We start from the raw sequence: 15989 nt of genomic DNA on the forward strand, positions 1-15989 counted from the left end.
AACACCACTTGGAAGAAGCACTGAGAGTAGCTTGTGTGTACTCTGGGTGGGGGACTTCAATGTCCATCACCAAGAGTGGCTCGGTAGCACCACTACTGACTGAGCTGGCCAAGTCCTGAAGGATATAACTGCCAATCTGGGCCTGCGACAGGTTGTGAGAGAACCAACATGAGGAAAAAACCTACTTGACCTCATCCTCATGAATCTACCTGTGACAGATGCATCTGTCCATGACAGCATTGCTAGCAGTGACCACCGCACAGTCATTGTGGAGACGAAGTCCTGTCTTCACACTGAGGACACCCTCCATCGTGTTGTGTGGCACTACCACCGTGCTAAATGGGATAGATTCAGGACAGATTTAGCAGCTCAAAACTGGGCATCCATGAGGCGCTGTGGGCCATCAGCAGCAGCAGAATTGTATTCCACCACAATCTGTAACCTCATGGCCCGGTATATCCCTCACTCTACCATTACCATCAAGCCAGGGGACCAACCCTGATTCAATAAGGAGTGTAGAAGAGCATGCCAGGAGCAGCACCAGGTGTACCTAAATATGCGGTGCCAACCTGGGGAATCTGCAACACAGGACTACATGCATGCTAAAAAACAGAAGCAGCATACTATAGACAGGGCTAAGCAATCCCACAATCAACAGATCAGATCAAAGCTCCGTAGTCCTGCCACATCCAGTCATGAATGGTGGTGGACCATTAAACAACTAACAGGAGGAGGTGGCTCCATGAATATCCCCATCCTCAATGATGATATCATCAGGAGTGCCTGGCTGCAGTGGCGCCAACCTTTCAATGCTCTCAATAGATCACGAAACGTTACTGCAATGCCAGTCAAAATCACCCTGCTGTGCCACTCATCGCATCCCCATCACTCTGCCTTCCCTACCCTACTCCTGTACATCCTTACTCAGACCAACTTACCTTGCACCTCCACCCATCCCTCTCTGTCTACATTATCACTTCCCCATCTCCCTAGCCACTCCTCACACTCACCCTCATCCTACTGCAAGCAAACCAACTAACAAAGGGCCAAACTAATTCATAAAAAATGTGAGCATAAAAAAAGCCTGAGGGTTTTATACCTTAATGCGAGAAGCATCAGGAACAAGGTAGATGAATTAGCTGTGGAAATAGAGGTTAATAATTATGATCTAATTGGGATTACGGAAACATGGTTGCAGGGTGAGCAGGGCTGGGAGCTTAACATACAGGGGTATTCAGTATTTAGGAAGGATCGACAAAAAAGAAAGGGAGGAGGGGTAGCATGGCTAGTAAAAGAGGGGATAAATGCAATTGAAAAGAAGGATATTAACTCAGTTAATACAGAATCTATATGGGTGGAGCTAAGAAATAGCGAGGGGCGAAAAACATTAATAGGAGTGGTATATAGGCCTCCAAATAGTAAAATAGAGGTTAGGGAGGGCATCACGAGGGAAATTAGAGAAGCGTGCAATAAGAGCACAGCTGTCATCATAGGTGACTTTAACTTACATATAGATTGGACTAGCCTAATCAGTAAAAATAATGAGGAGGAGGAATTCCTTGAGTGTTTAAGGGATGGTTATCTGGATCAATATGTCGAGGAACCAACTCGGGAACAGGCTATATTGGACTGGGTACTGTGCAATGAGAAGGGACTAATCAGTAATCTTGTTGTACGGGGACCCTTGGGTCAGAGCGATCATAACATGATCGATTTCTCACTCGAAATGGAGAGCGAAGAAATTGACTCAGAGACTAAGGTCCTGAATTTAAACAAGGGGAATTATGATGCCATGAGACGGGAACTGAGTAGGTCTGATTGGACAACGTTCCTGGGAGGACTGGAGGTAGATAAACAATGGCAAACATTTAAAGATAGAATGACAAAATTGCAAAAATTGTTTATACCAATCTGGCATAAAAGGAAATCTAAAAAGGTGACTCAACCGTGGATAACAGGGGAAATTAGAGACAGCATAAAATCCAAAGATAGGGCGTATAAAATAGCCAAAAAAAGCGCCAGAGCGGAAGATTGGGAACAGTTTAAGATAGAGCAAAGGAGGGCAAAGGGCATGATCAAGAGGGGCAAAATAGCTTACGAAAACAAGCTGGCGGAAAATATAAAAACTAACTCCAAAAGCTTTTATAAATATATCAAAAGGAAAAGACTGGTGAAAACCAAAGTTGGTCCATTGCAGTCAGATACGGGGGAATATATAATGGGAAATAAGGAAATGGCAGATCAACTAAATGCATACTTTGGGTCAGTCTTTACGAAGGAAGACACAAAAAACCTCCCTGGGATATCGGGAAAAATAGGGACATTGGCAAAGGAGGAACTGACGCAAATCAATATCTCTAAGGATATGGTGTTAAGGAAGCTAAAGGGATTGAAGGTGGACAAATCCCCAGGGCCTGATAACATGCATCCTAGGGTACTGAAGGAGGTGGCCCTAGAGATAGCGGATGCACTAAGGATGATTTTTCAGAATTCATTAGACTCGGGAACAGTGCCGATGGATTGGAGGGTAGCTAACGTTACCCCACTATTCAAAAAGGGGGGTAGGGAAAAAGCAGGTAATTACAGACCTGTAAGCCTTACATCAGTTGTGGGCAAAATGCTGGAGTCCATCATTAAGGATGAAATAGCGGAGCACTTAGCAAATGGGGACAGGATAGGACAGAGTCAACATGGATTTACAAAGGGTAAATCGTGCTTGACTAATCTATTGGAATTTTTTGAGGGAGTAACTGGTAGAATAGATGGGGGAGAGCCAGTAGATGTGGTGTACCTGGACTTCCAAAAGGCCTTCGATAAGGTCCCACATAAAAGATTAGCATGGAAAATTGAGGCTCATGGGATAAAGGGGAAAGTTTTGGCGTGGATAGGGAACTGGCTGTCAGATAGAAAACAGAGAGTTGGAATAAACGGCTCATTTTCTGAATGGCAGGCAGTAACAAGTGGGGTACCACAGGGATCTGTCCTGGGCCCCCAGCTGTTCACAATTTACATTAATGACCTGGATCAGGGAGTCGGATGCAGCATTTCCAAATTTGCAGACGACACTAAACTAGGAGGGGGGGTGGGCTCAGAGGAAGAGACCAGGAAGCTCCAGAGCGATTTGGACAGACTGGGCGATTGGGCGGATAAATGGCAGATGCACTATAATGTGGACAAGTGCGAAGTTATCCACCTTGGGTGCAGGAACGGGAGGGCAAATTATTATTTAAATGGCAATAGATTGGGAGAGGGGGAAGTACAGAGAGACCTGGGTGTTCTTGTACACCAGTCACTGAAGGCGAGCATGCAGGTGCAACAGGCGGTCAAGAAGGCAAACGGTATGCTGGCCTTCATAGCAAAAGGGTTAGAATACAGGAACAGGGATACCTTGCTGCAGCTGTACAGGGCACTGGTGAGACCACACCTCGAGTACTGTGTACAGTTTTGGTCGCCTCATCTGAGGAAGGATGTTCTTGCCATGGAGGGGGTGCAGCGGCGATTCACCAGGCTGATACCTGGAATGGCGGGAATGACCTATGAGGAGAGACTATGTAGTTTAGGGATGTACACACTGGAGTTTAGAAGATTGAGAGGGGACCTCATAGAAGTGTATAAAATTCTGACAGGTCTAGACAGACTGGATGCAGAAGGAATGTTTCCCTTGGCGGGTGAGAACAGAACTAGAGGACATAATTTAAGGATAAGGGCTAAACCATTTAGGACAGAGATGAGGGGGAATTTCTTCACTCAGAGAGTGGTGAACCTGTGGAACTCATTGCCACAGAGGGCAGTGTACGCCAGCTCATTAAATATATTTAAGAGGGAATTAGATATATTTCTACGGGCAAAAGGGGTTAAGGGTTACGGAGAGAAGGCGGGGACGGGATACTGAATTAAAGGATCAGCCATGATCTCATCGAATGGCGGAGCAGGCACGAAGGGCCGAATGGCCTACTCCTGCTCCTATCTTCTATGTATCTATGTATCTAACAGCACACAAGGGTAGGCACTTGACAGGTTTAGCCAAAGTTCATGTGAAGTTTCTGGTAATGTGTTGTCATACATAGTTTCATCGTTTCACCTTATTGGACAGATCTGAGCGCACCTTGAAATCTGTCTTATTAAGTTCCAGTGAATATTGAGACATAACTTCCCCCCCACCCCACCCCATCCCTATAGTGATGAGTGTGCATGGAATGGCTTGGACATTATAGGGATGCTTTACGGTGCTGGTGTGGGATGGTGTCAACCTGGCGGATCATGTGTCAACCTGGCGGATCATGTGGCAGCCAGGGTTAACATCATCAAGTGAAGTAAATGTGGCCATGGTGATGCCATCGCTGGCCTCCCGGGCTGCAGTGTTGTCAGGGGCTGATGCCCTGTGGTCCTGTACAGCTTCAGGTGATGGAGGAGAAGTTTGGTGATGTTGTTGTTGGTGATGTTGGTGTGCCTGGTGATGTAGGTGTTCGGGCTGATCAAGGAGGGATTCAGAGGACCAAAGTGTGATTTTTCCAAGGGCACCGATGTTGCTGGAATAGATGGCAGCTGCAGGTGAGATGACAGAAGCGATCTGTCAATGGTGAGAGAGGTTGTTCCAATGAGGTGGCACTGGACATACAGTTCGCTCTAAACACTAGCAAGCTAAAGAAATCTCTATATGTCTTACAAATGCAGTAACCAACAGTTTCTGAGCTCTGAAACTGAATATCTGCAACATGGTATCCTTTAATAAAAACAGAAAATGCTGGAGATACTCAGCAGGTCAGGCAGCATCTGTGAAGAGAGAAACAGAGTTAACGTTTCAGGTCGATGACCTTTCATCAGAACTGGAAAAAAGCAGGAAATGGAACAGATTTTTAAGCAAGTTTAGGGGCTGGGAAATGGGGGAGGGGATGAAAGAACAAAAGGAAAGGTCTGTGATAGGATAGATGGCAGGAGAAGTTAAGAGACATTAAGAGATATTCAAGGCAAAAGGAGATGGTAATGGGACAGGATAAGAAACAAAGGATGGCTCTAGATGAAGTGTAAATTGCGCTGGCAGAATGAAAGACAGCTGCCATGTGGGAGAGAAGAACAGAAGGCACAAACAAAAAGTGTGCATAAAAAATATATATATGATAGGGGTCAGGTTATGATCTGAAATTGTTGAACTCTACGTTGAGTCCAGAAGGCTGTAAAGTGCCTAATCGAAAGATGAGGTGCTGTGTATACTAAATTGCAAGAAGTACAAGTAAATCGCTGTTTCACCTGGAAGGATGAAACAGCAATTTACTTGTACTTCTTGCAATTTTGTATATTGTATTCGTTACTCACAATGCGGTCTCACTCTACATTGGGGAGACCAAACGCAGATTGGGTGACCGCTTTGCGGAACACCTCCGTTCAGTCCGTTAGGGCGACCCCGAGCTTCCGGTCACCTGTCACTTTAATTCACCGCTCCACTCCCACTCAGACATCACTGTCCTCGGCCTCTTGCATTTTTCCACGGAAGCTCAGCGTAAGCTTGAGGAGCAGCACCTCATCTTTCGATTAGGCACAAAAACTATTTCGGAAAACGCACTTGCCAGGGCTATTTCTGATATAATTACTGTAGCTGGTGCACCCAAAATTTTACACTCCAATCAAGACGGAGCTTTTGTCTCCAAGGTCTTTAAAGACTACTGCGAACAAAGGGGGATTGGGTTAGAGCACAGCACGTCATCCGCAATCAGCAGGACTGGTGGAACGTAAAAACCAGGAAGTAAAAAATCTATTGGTCAAACTGTTGAGAATCAGGGGGATTAAGTGGACCATCATCATTCCGGAAGTACAGCTATCACTCAATAATGTGCCCACATCTGCATCAGGGACAGGGTCCCCTAAAACTCCATATTATCTGATGTATGGGGTTGAGATGAATACACTGCTTACCCATAGTTCTTTTATTGCCTCTACACACTCTGAGTCCTTGACCCAACAGCGACAGTTAGAGTTTAAAAAAGAAGTAACAGAGGAGATTCATCGAATTGATCAGAGGATAAGGGAGGCAAATAGGCAGAAAAAATTGACAAATAAAGCATGGCAACCCATAGTAGGAGAATGGGTACAGGAAAAGAAGTTCGAGCAAAAACCTGGTTTAGGACTGAAGTGGGAAAAACCTGTTCAAATACATTTTGTTATTAGCGAAAGAACAGTTCAAATACATATTAACCAGCCGAATGGCACGCATATTCTTAAAACTGTCTCCATAGACAATATCAAAAGATGTCCTGCGGGATATCGACAAGGAGGAACAATACAAGGTGCAGTCGTACACTGTCTTTCAAGACCCAGCTCGGAGCACGACACAGGAAATGGATGCGATCGAATTACTGACGACGGCCAGTCAGATGGTGTCGCCGGCTCCTCCACATGTTGCCTGGCAATGCATCAGGAATTGGATTCGCGAAAAGCAACGACCGAAACAAGGAAAGATCAATGAGTTACTTCAACGAAGGAGGAAGATACAGCAGATGAAGAAGGAATCAACTGAGTGCCTGTCAAGGCCTTTACGAAAACACACATCTGTACACACGCCGGATTGAAGGAATAGCGTGTCAAGCTTCAACTGGTTTCAAATGATGTCTCCTTGACTCATATGAATAACTCACCTCTATGGAACATACATCTGCTGATTGGACATTCTAACTACATGTTGTTTTGTTAGTAGCATGACTATGTACTTATCATCCTTTTAAATTGTGTTCAATTCAAAATAAGGCAATACATTGTCCTAGGATGAATTAAAAGGAATTTTCATGTAGCACATGATTGTGCATCTTGTGAAATTAATATGCTATTGTAACCTTATTAGCATCATTGACCAAACTCTGCCCTGATGTTATGAGCTCATCTTTTGGTCAAGGGTGGGTGTAAAGGAATAGCCATATTTCAGAAAAATACACCATCCTATGAACAGAATTCTGACTTTATTAAAACATGAAAAATGGGTTTAAAAATCTAAAAGCCTCTATGACACAGGCTGTAAACAGAATACAGGCTTCTGAGATAAGATGAAATGTTAACACAAGCTGTAAACACCATACAAGCTTTTGAAATGGGAATTGGTTTTTTAAACTGAGGCAATGGCCCTATTGAAGCAAAGGGTTGGAGTTTCCAAGAAGTCTGCAGTTTGGGAGAAACACAATACCATTACCCAGTTTAAAGTGTTAAAAACTAACACTTCCAACAGAAACTCAGAACATTAAAGAACCATATGCCTTCATAAATATCACATCAAATGAAAAACAGGAGACATAATTCTTAATACAACCAATTGAAGTAGCTAAGAAATGCATAGAACACCCTAGTTGAAGTGTTTTTAATTTACATGTTGTAAAAGATACCAACAGAAGACTTTGTAGATATGATAGCAATAGATGCACCAAGCAATCACATTGTATTTGTATTGCACTCTGAGCGCCGGCAAAATCCAGCCCTCTGTTAATCTACAAAGCTTGCAACTGTTTTTCTCCAGGGTACCATGATATGTACAACCAAAATGTTGTAAGGATTTCTCAAACAGAGCTCCAGCTTTAATCAGCAGGAGCTGTCGATGTCCAGCTGTCACATCACAACGTGTAAAAGAGATCTTCATATTCAATGTTAGGGCATCCTGAACTGTCCTTCCCAGGGAAAACTAATCGGATTGATCCAGGATTTTAAAAGAATGTGTCAAGATAGTATCTATTTGACAGGCTGCATGCACAGTTCAGGGTTAAATGATGAAACAAGACTCTCTGGGGGAGAAATTCGGTATCGCCCATTTTGAGGCGCGAATATCGGCCGAGCGCAAAGTTTAGCGCCTGGTGCAAATTATCGCCGCCGACTGCAAAATTCGCCTCTCTCGCCCCTGGAGGTGATTGGAGCGCTAAATCAGGCGCTACACAACTCTCTTAAGGTGCTAAGCCCGAGGAGCGAGGCGCTACCTCAGAGGGCGGGCACAGCGCAGGCGCTGTCAGTTAGTGATTGAACACAGACACACTGGCGCCGGTCAGTTCTTAAAGGGGAGGGTCAATCTTGCTCTGCAGCCACACCCTGCTCACTGGAGCCTTGAGTCTCGGCCTGGGCAGACCTGTGGCGAAATCTTCCAGCCAAGGACCATGGAGAGGGCCAGGGAGCGAGCACAGTGCTTCAGCGAGCGGGCCTTGGAGGCTCTGGTTGGCGCGGTAGAGCGCAGAAGGTCTCTACTAGAGGGTCTTGAAAGCCCCAATGCCCAGCACTCATCCAACACCTATGGCTCTTTCATGAAACACACACGCACATTCCACACTTTGCATACAGTAAGGGCTATTTAACCATAGGAGGCATTTCAGGCAAGATCATGGCTGCATATTTGCTCAGACGCCATCCTTTTTCTTGCAGGTCAAGCTGGCTCATAATAGGAGGCAGCAGCAATGGACCAGTGGAGGATGGCCTCACCTTCAAGCCCTCAGCGATCTTGAGCAGCACATCCACAGGATTGTGGCAAGCCGGATGCTTGGTCCCGTCACCACTGGAGACGCCGACCCCGTTCTGGCCAGCAATGGTAAGGTCATCACCTTTTTGTCCTCTCTCCTTCCACTTATTCCTCACAACAGCAGCCTTTGACACTTTCAATCCAAATCAGTACATTGCTGCACTCATGTCTCCCTTGCTGCCACCCTGTCCTCACGCTAAAGCCACTCTTGTACCTCCCTGCTTTCAGATGGTGAATCACCAGGTGAGGAGACGGGCCCTCAAGCTGCCTTTGGGAGTGAAGCTGAAGGCAAGGAGGAAGAGGAAGCCGGACCATCAGCGCAACCCTCTGCCGAGGCAGCCCATGCCCATACTGGGGACATGACTTCCCTGGAGGGGAGCAGGGGGGAATGGTCTGATGAGGGTGAAGCTCCAGGACCCAGTGGGCTGCAGCAACGCAAGGGGGTTAGGGAAGCTCGGGGGCCTTCTCCCCGGATGGAGAGTATGGCCTCGAGTCCTGCTGCACTGAACGCAGACGAGGAGCGGGTCCTCGCTGAAATGAGTGCCCAGGTGGAGCAAAGGCACACTGAGCTCATGGCTGCAGTGGCAAGGATGCCTGAATCCATTGAATCACTGGCAAGGAGTGTGGAGCACAGGCGGCTGCCACGCAAATGCTAAGTGCTGCAATGCAGTCAATGGCTGGTCTCATGCAGACGCAGATTGAGGCCACGCGAGCACTGACTGCTGCCACCCTCACTGGATCGGGCAAATTTCCCTGGGGCTCTCACCGTGCCGCAGCAGGCCAGCAATCTGTGCTCCAGCAGATTGCTCCGCATGCTGAGCTGCTGCCCCATCGGAGTGCCAATGTGTCGGTCGAGCAGGGAGTTGCTGTCCTCGCTCAAGATGACAGCATTCCTGCTGCCAACACTGGCACTTCTCCACTGCAGTTGCCACCACCTGTAGGACAGACTGCTGCCGCCCCTGCAGATTTGGAGCAGTCAGCAGCCGGGCCCGCCAGGCCCAGAGCTGGTCCAGGCCGTCCCCTCAAGGGCATCTGCAGTCTCAGCTTCTGACACTCAGCAGCCTTCCCCCAGCCTTGCTGCAGCCACTGGGGTCCCATTACGGAGGAGCTGCAGGGTGGGAAGGGGGCAATTTCGCAAGGGAGTCAGATCACCCTCGAAGGGCAAAAAGTAGGAGGTGTCGCAAAATGTATTTCATTGTTTTATTGAAGGCCGAAGGTCGTGGTCAAATTTTTGTTACTGTTTTGGACATTGTCTCCAGGTTGTGAGATCCAGTTATGTGAATGACTGTTTTTTTTTGGTGTTTCTTTCTATTACTTTGTCATGCGGAAAGGAGACACAGTTTGGGAAATAAAGAAGTGTCTGTATTCAAAATGTGCATGTTTGGTCTTTGCACTCATTGTTGCCTTGATCAGCTTAGGGGTTGCGGGATGGTTTCATTCAGGTTGTTTGAATGGCAGAAGCCATTCCCTCAGAGGGGGCCTAGAAGCGACTTGCTATGAGCCTTTGACGGACGGCCCTTCCACTTTGTGCCTCCCTCCAGCCTTGGTGCTGCTGATGTTCATCCTCCTCCTCCTCCTCCTCCTCTGCTGCTGCTCCAATGTCTGGTGGCATTGGCTGGGTCCTGAGGATTGCCAGGTTATGCAGCATGCAGCACACAACGAAGTGGGAGACTCGCTCAGGCGAGTACTGCAGGGCTCCTCCAGAATGGTCCAGACAGCGGAACCGTTGCTTGAGCACGCCGATTGTGTGCTCAACGATGTTCCTGGTAGCTTGATGGCTCTCGTTGTATCATAGCTCAGCAGGAGTGCTGGGCGAACGGAGCGGGGTCATCAGCCAGGTGCACATAGGATTTCCCTTGTCCCCGAGAAGCCAACCTCCTGGGTGAAGTGGTGCCTCGAAAAGGTCTGCCACAGAAGTCTGGCACAGGATGAAGGCATCGTGGCTGCTGCCTAGAAAGTGGGCATTGACAGCGAGTATCAGCTGTCTGTGGTCACAGACCAACTGAACGTTTAAGGAATGGAAGCCCTTTCGGTTGCAGAAATCCTTGGCATTCTCTTGTGGCGCCCGCAAAGCCACATGGGTGCAGTCAATGGTGCCCTGTACCATGGGGAAGCCTGCTATCCTAGCAAAGCCTGTTGCACGTTCATGCTGTTTGTCTGGGGTCATGGGGAAAGAGATGTACTCTTATCTCCTTTTAAAGAGGGCATTTGTGACCTGACGGATGCAGCAATGCACCACGAACTGGGAGATATTGGCGATGTCCCCAGTAGCGGATTGAAAGGAGCCGGTGGCATAAAAGTTGAGAGCCACTGTTATCTTCACTGCCACCGACAGAGACGTCCTGCTCCTCAGTTGAGGCTGCAGACCTGGCTGAAGCAGGTGGCAGACCTCAGTGACCACCTCCTTGCTGAAGCGCAGCCTTCGCAAACACTGCTCTTCAGACATGTTAATGTATGAGAACTGTTGGTGAAAAACCCTGGGAGGGTAAGGTCTCCTGTACCGACGCCTGTTGGCCCTCCTTTGTCTGGCCATGATTGCCACTCTCTCTCTGCGTCTATGTGCCCTCTGAATGTGATGGAGAAGGACAATGTTCCCATCCATTGCAGCCCCCATAGTATCTGGGCAATCAAAGTTATGACGGTCAAAAAGCAAAGTACCTGCAAAGTTATGGTCAGAAGCCAAAACTACCTCAGACAGCGTTGACTCAATGCAAAAGTCTCTCTCCTCTTTGTCTCTCTCCAAATCTCTCTCTCTCTCTCAGAACGAGTGGTGCAAAAATGGCTACCACACAAAAGCCAGGAAGAGGCCCCCTTTAAATAGCGCCCCCCCCCCCCAGCCCCACAGCGACTGGGAAGCATTCCAGTCAGCCTGCCATTGGTTGCGCCAGGCGGAAAGGAGGGGGGCGCCACTGAATTTCCGGTCCGGGGCGCCCCAAGGGCATTGCACTCTCGAATGATGTCAAGATCTGCGTGCGCACGATATCGGGCGGTATTGTTTAGCACCACCGCAAAATGTCCGGTCAATTTCACGATAGGCGCAGATATCGCCGCGCCCGGGCGCTAGTTGGTTTGCGCCCCACTTAGCGCCCTCTTAAGGTGCTAACAGGTGGCGCTACCTACTGAATTTTTCCCCCTCTGTACCTCAGAGTGTTCTACTCAGCATGCTTTTAATAAAGCAACTTTATGTGCATAGTTTTATGTTTAACTAGCTGGAGTACCCGGCGTTGCCGAGGGAACTGAAGAACCCTCTGCCATGTTTATAAAACTGTTTATAAAACTGTTGGGATTAAAGAACGCTTCCTAAGCACCCAGGAGGTGGTTCTTTAACTTCGTTTTTTGTTAATGGGGATCACCAGTAGCCATATACTCCAGGTTATACAGTTTTGGATATGTCTCGCCTGGCCAACAGCTTGCCGTGCCTGAGTCTGGTCAGGAGTCTCTGAGGCTTTGGCTTGGGTATGTCTCACCTGGTCAACAGCTTGCCGTGCCTGAGTCTGGTCAGGAGTCTCTGACTCCCCCCTCCCTCTTTCTCCCTCCCTCCCCCTCTCTCTCCATCCCCGCGCTCCTTCCCTCCCTCCCTCTCCCACCCCCTCACTCTTTCCCTCCCTCCCCCTCTCTGTCTCCCTCCCCCTCTCTGTCCCTCCCCCTCTCTCTCCCTGCCCCTCTCTCTCTCCCCTCTCTCTCTCCCCCTCCCTCCCCGCTCTCTCTCCCTCCCTCTCTCTCCCTCCCTCCCCTCTCCCTCTCCCCCTCTCTCTCTCCCTCCCCATGTATCTCCCTCCTTTCCTCTCTCTCCCTCCCTCCCCTCTCCCTCTCTCTCCCTCCCTCCCCCTCTCCTCCCTCTCCCTCCCCCTGTCTCTCCCTCCCTCCTCCTCTCCCTCTCCCCCCCCTTGTCTCCCGCTCTCTCTCCCTCCCTCCCCTGCCTAACAATCTATCTCTTCCAATTGTGCCTTCAGTGTCCTTGCCCGCTGTACTCTGTCCTTGCTGCCCATCCCTGCCCCGGTCGTGAGAAGTGCCAGATGAATGCAAGTTGCCGCCGAGGTTGACGGGCAGCTGCAGGGCAGAACAAAATAGATGGAGACCGGAACTGTTCACAGTAACTCCAAGTGTGGTTAGGAGAGAGAGAGAGAGAGAGAGGGAGGGGGGAAGGAGAGAGAGGGGGAAGGAGAGAGAATGAGAGGGGGAAGGAGAGATAGAGAGAGAGGGGGGGAAGGAGAGAGAGAGGGAGAGGGGGGAAGGAGAGAGAGAGGGAGAGGGGGGAAGGAGAGAGAGAGGGGGAGGGGGAGAGAGAGAGAGGGGGAAGGAGAGAGAGAGAGAGAGGGGAAGGAGAGAGAGAGAGAGAGAGGGGGAAGGAGAGAGAGAGAGAGGGGGGGAAGGAGAGAGAGAGGGGGAAGGAGAGAGAGAGGGGGAAGGAGAGAGAGAGAGAGAGAGGGGGAAGGAGAGAGAGAGAGAGAGGGGGAAGGAGAGAGAGAGGGGGGGAAGGAGAGAGAGAGAGAGAGAGGGAAGGAGAGAGAGACAGAGAGAGACAGAGGGAAGGAGAGAGTTAGGGAAGGAGGTAGAGAAGAGAGGAAGACACCCCGGGGAAAGGGGTTGGACACAGAGCCCGGCCACGGTGACCCAGAGCCCTCGTGCGCGGCCTAGCGTCTCAGGCCCGGCCCGACTCACCTCAGCTGAGCTCCCGCTCCGGCCCGCCGCCGCTGCTCCCCCGCTCACTGTCTCTCGGGCCGCGCGGTTCTCCCTGTGTAGATACATAGGAGAGAGTGAGGGAGGGGGGAAGGAGAGAGAGGGGGAAGGAGAGAGAGAGAGGGGGGGAAGGAGAGAGGGGGAAGGAGAGAGAGAGGGGGGGAAGGAGAGAGAGAGAGAGAGGGGGGAAGGCGAAAGAGAGAGAGGGGGAAGGAGAGAGAGAGAGGGGGGAAGGAGAGAGAGAGAGGGGGGAAGGAGAAAGAGAGAGAGGGGGAAGGAGAGAGAGGGGGGAAGGAGAGTGAGAGAGAGGGGGAAGGAGAGAGAGAGGGGAAGGAGAGAGAGAGAGCGAGAGGGAAGGAGAGAGAGGGAAGGAGAGAGTTAGGGGAAGGAGATAGAGAAGAGAGGAAGACACCCCAGGGAAGGGGTTGGACACAGAGCCCGGCCACGGTGACCCGGAGCCCCCGTGCGTGGCCTAACACCTCAGGCCCGGCCCGACTCACCTCAGCTGAGCTCCCGCTCCGGCCCGCCGCCGCCGCTCCCCCCGCTTGCAGTCTCTTGGGCAGCGCGGTTCTCTCTGTGTAGATACACCGACTCCATTCCCTCATGGAAGGAGACTTTACAAAAATACTACGCATACGTCTCCAGCGAAGGTATTGGCAGTGGAGGCAGACTGAAAATATGTAAAGATGGAAATCTAGATAAAGATGACCCCCTGCTAACCATAAGCTACTACAACAAAAAAGGAAAGATCATGATACAGGGGAATGTAGAAAGTCTGGACTCCTTCGAAAAGGAATTCCCCCAGCTGAAAACTAAGGCAGACACAAATAGGACCAATGGACAGGAGGCAAAAGAGAATCGAACAGAGGATGATGAGAGCCAAGCGGAGGAAGAAGAAGAGAGTCCAGCAGAGACACACACCTCCCTGACCATCTCCACCCCCCCCACACCTCTCAACGCAAACAAACTGCTGAAAGAGAGTCTGTCCAAACTAGAACTCGAATTCAACGAATACAGAGAAACACAGACCAAGAACTGGACGGAGGAACTCAAACAGCTGAAAATGGAAAACGATTCCACCATCCACAATCTGAGAAAGACCGTAGAGGAACAAATAAATAAGATCCAAGAACTCATACCCAACTAAACAAATGACGGAGGCCGTAGAAAGGCTCAGCAGGCAACACAAACCTCTTAAGGTCCAAAAAACAACACACACAAGGACACAGAACCCGTCGGATGCCACCCCACACGAGGACACACCGAAAGCCACAAACCCCGCTCCTGCCACACAGCTCACCACAGAAACCCAGCCAACAACCAGCCCTCAGTCGAGTCCTGCCCAGACTACCGCTACCCAGTCCTCACACACAGGACGCAGAACCCGTCAGATGCCCCCCCACACGAGGACACACCGAAAGCCTCAAACCCCGCTCCTGCCACACAACATATCCCAGAAACCCAGCCAACAACCAGCCATCAGTCGAGTCCTGCCCAGACTACTGCTACCCAGTCTGAAAAACCAGCCCCTCAGGCAGTCCTGCTGACCGACTCCAACGGAAAGTTTCTGGACCCCCAGAGGCTGTTCCCAGGTCATCAAGTCCTGAAAAAATGGTGCAGCAACACAGAACATGCAATGAAGATCCTGAACAAAGAATCCCTTGGAAGCCCCAAATGGCTTGTGATCCACACAGGCACAAACGACCTACGCACCCTACGGGAAGGCACTGCTAGGGCGGTGAGCAGGATGGCGGAAAAGGCCAGCAAGGAATTCCCCGAGGCGCGGATCGTGATCTCCACACTACTGCCCAGAAAGGACACCCCAGCCTATATAATCCACAACACCAACAGGGAGATCGACACGAGATGTTCTGTCTTCCCCAACGTCTACCTGGCCCATCATCCAAACATCAACACAAGGGACCTCTATGACGAAATACATCTACTCAAACAGCGGATGTGGGTCTTTGCAAAAAACCTCATAAACACTGCCAAAAGACGCAGCCCTCCCACCCCCTCTACCATTGGGAGCCGTAACCCAAACAGGACCACCAATGTCCCCCACCCCCCTTTACAAAACCAACAACAGAACCAAAGACCCCCCTCTAGACCACAGACTGTAGACCAAGAACTGAGAAAGATCATGACGATGCTGAACAGCCTGATAGAAAGCCGGAGAAATTATTAATATTGTTATTTATCATTATCATTATTGTTATCTTATCAGTATTATTACTACTATTAGATAGATATATGTGCATGCCTCATGAAATTTATACTAAATCATCATTTAGCATTATAGAAAATAGTGTTTCCACACTCATCCCACAAAATAGGTCCATTTTATTTCGTTTTATTGAACTATATAAATGCGTTCTTTCCACATAAGCTGCTGGAATATCCAGGGCCTCCGCTCCTCAACTTTTGGGATGAAGAGTACAGACCCTGAATTCCTAAAAGCTATAAAAGACATTGATATAATTGTGTTAACAGAAACATGGTGCCAAAAGGACATGCCGACCCACTGTCCCCAATGTACCATGAAATTATTGTGCCTTCAGTAAAGAACATTAAGACACGCAAGGGCAGAACCTCCGGGGGAATCCTGTGTGGTATAAAGGAGAACTGAACAAACACATCTCACCGATAAACAGGGAAAATCACACGTATGGCTAAAATTAGATAAAAATATAGGAATAGAAAAAAACGATGTTTACTTATGTGCGATCTACATACCTCCAATAGAATCGCCATATTTTGAAGAGGAGATATTTGACACTCTCCACATGGAAATCAGCCATTTCCAGGCCCAAGGAAAGGTGCTACTATGTGG

This window comes from Somniosus microcephalus, chromosome 7 (assembly GCF_052327205.1).
Source record: "Somniosus microcephalus isolate GS21.2 chromosome 7, FLI_Smic_1.0, whole genome shotgun sequence".
NCBI lineage: Eukaryota > Metazoa > Chordata > Chondrichthyes > Squaliformes > Somniosidae > Somniosus > Somniosus microcephalus.